Genomic DNA, 6,453 nt, shown 5'->3' on the forward strand with positions numbered 1-6,453 from the left:
TGCTTTCCCAATAAAAGCTATGATCTTGTTTAGGTGCCTACAGTGTTGCATAATAACTTAAGACTGCCTTTCTCTCTTGCTAATACAAGGGGATGAAAGATGACTTTCCTGTCAAGTTTCCTGATTTTTAAGCTAGTGAAATTAGACTTCTGCAGTTTTTATTAATTACTGCATTTTTAAAGCAAAGAAGCAAATAGGAGTCAGTTCTTCAGTCTAAAATCTTCCCCATTTGCTTTATTATATACTGTAGGATCATCATCATAAATACACCATTTATTCAGTTGGATTGATATGCAATCAGTTTGGTCCAAAAGGCTTTTTGTTAAAACACCCAACTTTAAGGGAGCTGTGTGTACATAAAACCAAGTTTCACTACTGCCCTTAAATTATCTGTTAGATTGACCATAAATCAACAGAACCTGTTTTATGAGCTTGTAAATGTCATTAAATCTGTTGGGTTTTAACAGTTAGTTCAGGTTCTTACCCAGCTTCCATTCAGAGGTGTCCACAGTAAATCTGGACTAGAAGAGTGGTAGTTTTATATAGAAAAAGGTCTATCTATGGCCATCTGCTACCCAAAGAAACAGTATTACTTTGCACTTGCTACTTGTTAGGCACAGAAAGTTTGCACTAGCCATAGGGCAGAATCAGGATAAAAATGGGGGGAAAAAAATTCAGGACAGTTCCTTAGATAGGCCTACGGACTGGGGAGACGAGATGCGTCAAAGAAAGGGCTTCACCTCTACACTTCATCAGATGAACAGGCCTATTTCTCCTTTTCCTTTCACCATATTGTTTTAGGTCTAGTCAAAATACAACTTTACTCAATATTTATTCTTTATCCTTAAAGCACTATCCACAGACTTTTTTCCTGAACATAGATAAAGTTTCCTTGAAACACTTGTATAAAAAAACAAGCCAAGTTGATTGGAAAGATGATTTTTCTCTCCCTTAAAAAGAAGCAAAACTACCCAGAGTTTTTTAAGGTATAAAATGTTATGGTGATTTATTCCATATAAATGCAGCTTTCTCAGTTTTATCTTGTTGCTTGTATGTCAGAACTTTATTAATAGCACTATTAGATGACCAAGCATACTGGTCATTTTCTCTAAGGTAAGGCTAAGAGATTTTTAGAAGCTGTCCTTTGATTGTAGTGGCAACCTTTATTCAAGACCTTTCAGAAAACTTAGTAGTAGTTGCATCTAAAACATTTATTTTTAATTTTATTTCAGAGGCATGATGGAGAACGATGACAACGTCTCCTCTCCAGCAAACTAAAGATCATTCTTATAAATAAGAAAACAAACAAAAATTGAGACACAATTTTCAATGTTGGTAAACCCTTAATTTCCACATGGAAATACCAGACTGTTATTCTATTCCAATATTATCTCTTAATGGTAAATACTTGTTTTTGAGAGTGCTCTGTACCCCAATAGGCATAAATGTAAGTAGCATGGAGAGCAATAGAAATGAAGCTTATAAAGACAGCTCAGAGAGTAAATGTTGAGAGAATATCTACCTTTCCTGATGATTCTTAGTCACAGAACTATTTATTTTCTACTGCTAGTCAAATAACTTGTTCTTGTAGTAGAGGGTTAAGAAATTAGAGTAGGGAAAAGATAAAAATGACATGTAGTACAAATCCAAAAGAGAGAACACACTTTATTCAGAAATGTGCTAGTGATGGTGGGGGGGCAGGGAAGAGGAGGAAGCCAACAGATACTAGCTTGTATTTTGAATGTTGCATTCAATTGTACGCACAGCTTTTAACTTTTAAAAAATCTTTTGATAATAAAACCAAGGTACGTTTCACCTCCAACTTTATAGTTTTCACCAGCTTCATAGTGTTTCACCTCCAATTTCAAAGTTACAAAACAAGCCTCATCTTGTTTGGCCACCAAACAATAAGGTGCAAATCTACCTTGCCTCCTACTTGAGCATAAGTACTATACAAAAGACTTAATCAAGATGAGACAGTGTGATAATAAATCCAAGCATGTTATAGTATACATTTGCACCTATATCTTCTGTATTTAAGTAACTCAACGTTTTGAACAACAGGAACAAACTCAAGTTTCAGAAGATGAGAGCACGCCGTTCCTCTATTACAGTATTTTCTTGTCATTTCCATTTAATTACTTTTCCCCCCCGCCCTTCTCATAACTTAATGAAAAATTCTTGTTAGGCAAGAGTTGTTAATGTTTTTGTTGTGCGTATGAGTATCATGCAGAGTACTCTTTTCTTACTATCAAGAAAGGGATGTCCTTTCCTCCCCAATTATTAGGACAGCTGAACTTTGAAGCTGGACAATGTAACGAGTCCCCATTGGAATATGTCCATGAACAAAGTTAAAAGTTAGCTTTGGAGATCTGAGTTGCATGGTAGATATGGGAGGGGAGGAGCAGAGGAGGATAACTAAATTTCAGAACTTGTACTTCCAAATTGAAAATGAACACGCAGAACAATTGAATGGAGTCTCCTAGCTCCTGGGCCAGTGTGGACAATGTTAAGAACTGAGCAAGCACCTGTTGGCCACTGAGTTACTAGTACCCATTTCCTCTATAAAGGAACACTTTGGTCCTATTATTTACATTTTTTACCTCCTTCTGCTTCCACTTCTTTTCTCTCTCTCACCCCTCCCCCCCAATTTAGGAATGTGCATATGATCAAAAGTCTTAATGCAACATTTGCGATAGCTCAGTTAAATTCAGAAGACCAGAACACTGAAGAGTTAAAGTTGAAGTAACTATACTATCCATGTTGTCTAATGTTTTCTGTTAGTTTAAACTAACTAAACTAAAAAGGAAGCTAAAAAAGAAAAACTATCTTTTTTTTTTTTTATTCTTAAAACACAGGACTTCTTTTCTGTTAACTTTATAGCAATATGATAAAACTTAAAATGTCTTAACTTAGATTAAGCAACTTTTATACTTAGTGTCTAAATTTTAAGCTTCATTAACAACTAAATAAAAAATTATATTTTGTTTTGAAAAAACAATTAACTCTTATTTCTCCCTCCCCTCCCCATATCATACACTTTCGCTTAACATTTTTATTTTTAGTATTAACCATTCAATTAAATAATCTGTCTAGCTGTGGCGAGCAAGTTTTGGGGAGTTTGTTTTTTGAGGAAAAAAACAGAAATAGTGCTATTTCTTTGATCATATGACATTACTTAGAACTGTAGTTTTACGTTAAGTTACAGCAAATAACTTGCATGTTAATGTCAACTTAAACTGCTACATAGGAGAGTGCTTCACTAAATGTTTACATAGAGGTTGAGGCTTTATCACAGGTCTGATGCAACAAAACTGAATTTTTCCCCTGGCCTCTGTGACCCCATTATGGCACTTTGTTAGTGTGCATTCTGCAAGCTGAGTTTTCAGACATAGGAACCACAGTGCTAATATAAAATCACTATGCAATAACAAAATGGTATAAAAAATCAGCATTATAGCTTCAGACATATAAAAGATATCAGTTAGTTTTTCTGTCTGCTATGGCTGTTTATGCTTCGTACAGTAATTTTACATGGGAAGAGGACACGTAAATCAATTTATTGTTGGGTTTCTTACAGTTTAGGAAACAGGGTTTAATTCCTATTTGGGCTTTAAAAACTCTTTAAGACAGAAACATCTTTCTGGAATATATAGAAGCCAGTTGTTTATACAGCAAAATATTTCTGCATCCCCAATTTTTACCAAGAACAGCACAATTAAAATGTAAATTAGATTTAAAATTAGAATTCACTAATGTGTAAGAAGCAGTATTTTTCCTTGCCAAATTAAGTGTTTTTTACTTCCACAAAGGATATCTTGCGATGATGCAAGATCCTATAAACCAGAAAAGTTCTTTTCCCTCCAGGGATAAAACATTGTTATTAGTCAAACACTAGATGACCTCAGTCTTATGGAAAACTAATTTTTGTACGAGTTTTAGTTACTTGGTTGCACTGTTTGTCAATAACTGGGCTGTACAATATAATGATTTTCAGCATCTGGGAATTTAAATAAATTTGTACTGACTAATTAACTGTTGCAATACCATAGTTGAGTGAAGACACTGGTCCACGTATTTTCACTATATAATACGATGTAGATTGTTTAACGTTAACAATGGTTATTTGAATTATATTTGTAGTTTGATTTTTCTTAACATTTTTTAAATAGTTGCAAGATACTAAGTAAAACACCTATACAGGAAATGGTTAAATGTTATATTTTACATGAAGAATGCCAACAAGTGGAACTGAGTAGTTGAAATTAGGTTTAAAAAAAAAAAAAAAAAGACGTAATAGTTTCCCAGCACTGCTATCTGTAGGAGGAGCCAATAATATTGCAACTTTTTTTTTCAGGTAGTTTTAGATTACTACATGCTCCACTATGCATAAGCTTAACTGCTGAACTTAAGTAAAGAACAGAAAAGAAATAAAACCAAGTTGCATTTAACATTAAATTATTTTATGATCTCAAGAGAACTAAAAAGCAGCAAACAATGTATTGTCATTTTATTGGTAAAAGTCCATGTTTTTTAAAATGTAAACATTACTGACTAAATGCTTTGGAATATAAAACTATTAGTAAAGATTTTTGTATCAGTCTACTATTTTAATATAATCCTGGAAAATGTGAATATTTTACCCTAATATAATTTGTAAGAAGAGAAACAATATCTAAATCAAAACAGTGATTTAATTAAATGGGGAGCTATAAATAGCTATTAATCTCAATTTACAAAGTAACTTACTTTCTTTAAGACTGAGACTAATTTAAAGCTATTTTTTTTTTATTTGTCAGTTCCACAGAAATTCTAACAGCTAGTAAATTTTCCTTTCATTAACAAAGTATATTATGTCAAGTGGATTATTTTTTCAGAATGTGCATGAAGACTGCCATTTATCAGTTTTTCTTCACAAATAATGAAAAATTAAGGTTAGAAAGTTTTCCTAAAATTAATATAATATAAAAATGTTAATTATTTGGAGGGAAATGATGAGACAAAGATCCAAGTACAAAACATTGTTAAAAAGGTAATTTTGTTTTTCGTTTCCCTTCCTAGAACCTATTTTTATTGAAAATATTGGGACTGTGTTCCCCAGCTATCTATGATGTTGACACTATCTGAAAATCTTAGAATGATTTTTGCCTTCCTAATATAGTGGAGAGGAGGGTTCTCGTTGTTCTCTCCAGTGGGATTTCATGCTTGGTCTGCTGTCCCATTTTATTTCATTAGTTAATACACATTTTTCCCTTGGCAAGGGACCCACTGATTCAAATGAGGAACACACAAGAAATATTTTGACTTCCCCCAGTTGGAAAAAACCCCAACCAAACAAAACCAACAAAAACTCTGAGATTTAATTTATATTTAAATTAGGACAGGTATTTTTGTTGTCTGTAAAAACTACTACTTTACTTTCAGGTCTTTATTTCTTTGAAAGACAGAAAACCTTTTTCTAAATAGAGGAGGAAGCCATATTGACTATTACTCCTGTCCCTTTATCTCAATTCTTTAAAATTCTTCTAATATTAGATATATTTACATGAGGCTTATATCCTCCATACAGTAAACAGCTTTTTTTCTTACTGTATTGTGCTTGTCCATAAAGTTGTAAATATCAGACTGAAAATGGTAGTTCTGAAGCTCAAATATTGAAGCCAACTATGCATTTCAGCACGTTGCGGAATATTTTACTGCATGTTTTGTGCAAGGCAAACAAAGGAATTTGAAGCTTCGTTCATCTATTGTAAGCACACAAAATTGTTCAGGATTCTGGTTTTGCAAAAGCTGATTTGACAATATTTAGCAATTGGCAAAAAAAAGGGTAAATAGAGAAGAGTCAGCACATCAGTAATTCTCCCAAAAATATATAAGCAAAATATTAGTCTTCCAAAACCATAATGCCCCAAGTGCACCATTTTGCAACACCATTACTTACAATATTTTAGGCATGCCTCAGAAATATGTTTCCTTGTTTCTGTCCTTGTCAATTTTGTAGAACTGTTGCTGACCCTCCAAAGAAAGCAAGCAATGAGCTATGACTTTCTGATAGATTAATCTAACAAAAAGAATTGGTTACACTTCCCTTGTTTATTGCCTTCATATGTTTATGAAAGAAAAAAACTTGGAACAGTCTTTGCCCCCATGCTTTTTATCCCAGCCCCTCAATCTGGAGGCAACTGTTTCATGCATTTGCCTCCCCATTAGGAAATATCTTTACCCAAAGATTTCAACGTGCATGCGCAGGATCTGGTCCTTTGCTAACTCTTATGGAGTCGAGATGAAAACTTCACTCAAGTCACTGATAACTAAGGAATGGTTCTTCTGCAAAGGAAGGGGCAGACGCTGGCAGCTTCTAGAACAGCAAGACAATAGGTTACGGCTCCTTCCCATCGCGGTTCTAGCTCGAAGCTGGCAGGAACAGCCGCTGTCTATTGTTCCCCGGGGTGG

The sequence above is a fragment of the Alligator mississippiensis genome, chromosome 5 (genome assembly GCF_030867095.1).
Source record: "Alligator mississippiensis isolate rAllMis1 chromosome 5, rAllMis1, whole genome shotgun sequence".
NCBI classification, from domain to species: domain Eukaryota; kingdom Metazoa; phylum Chordata; order Crocodylia; family Alligatoridae; genus Alligator; species Alligator mississippiensis.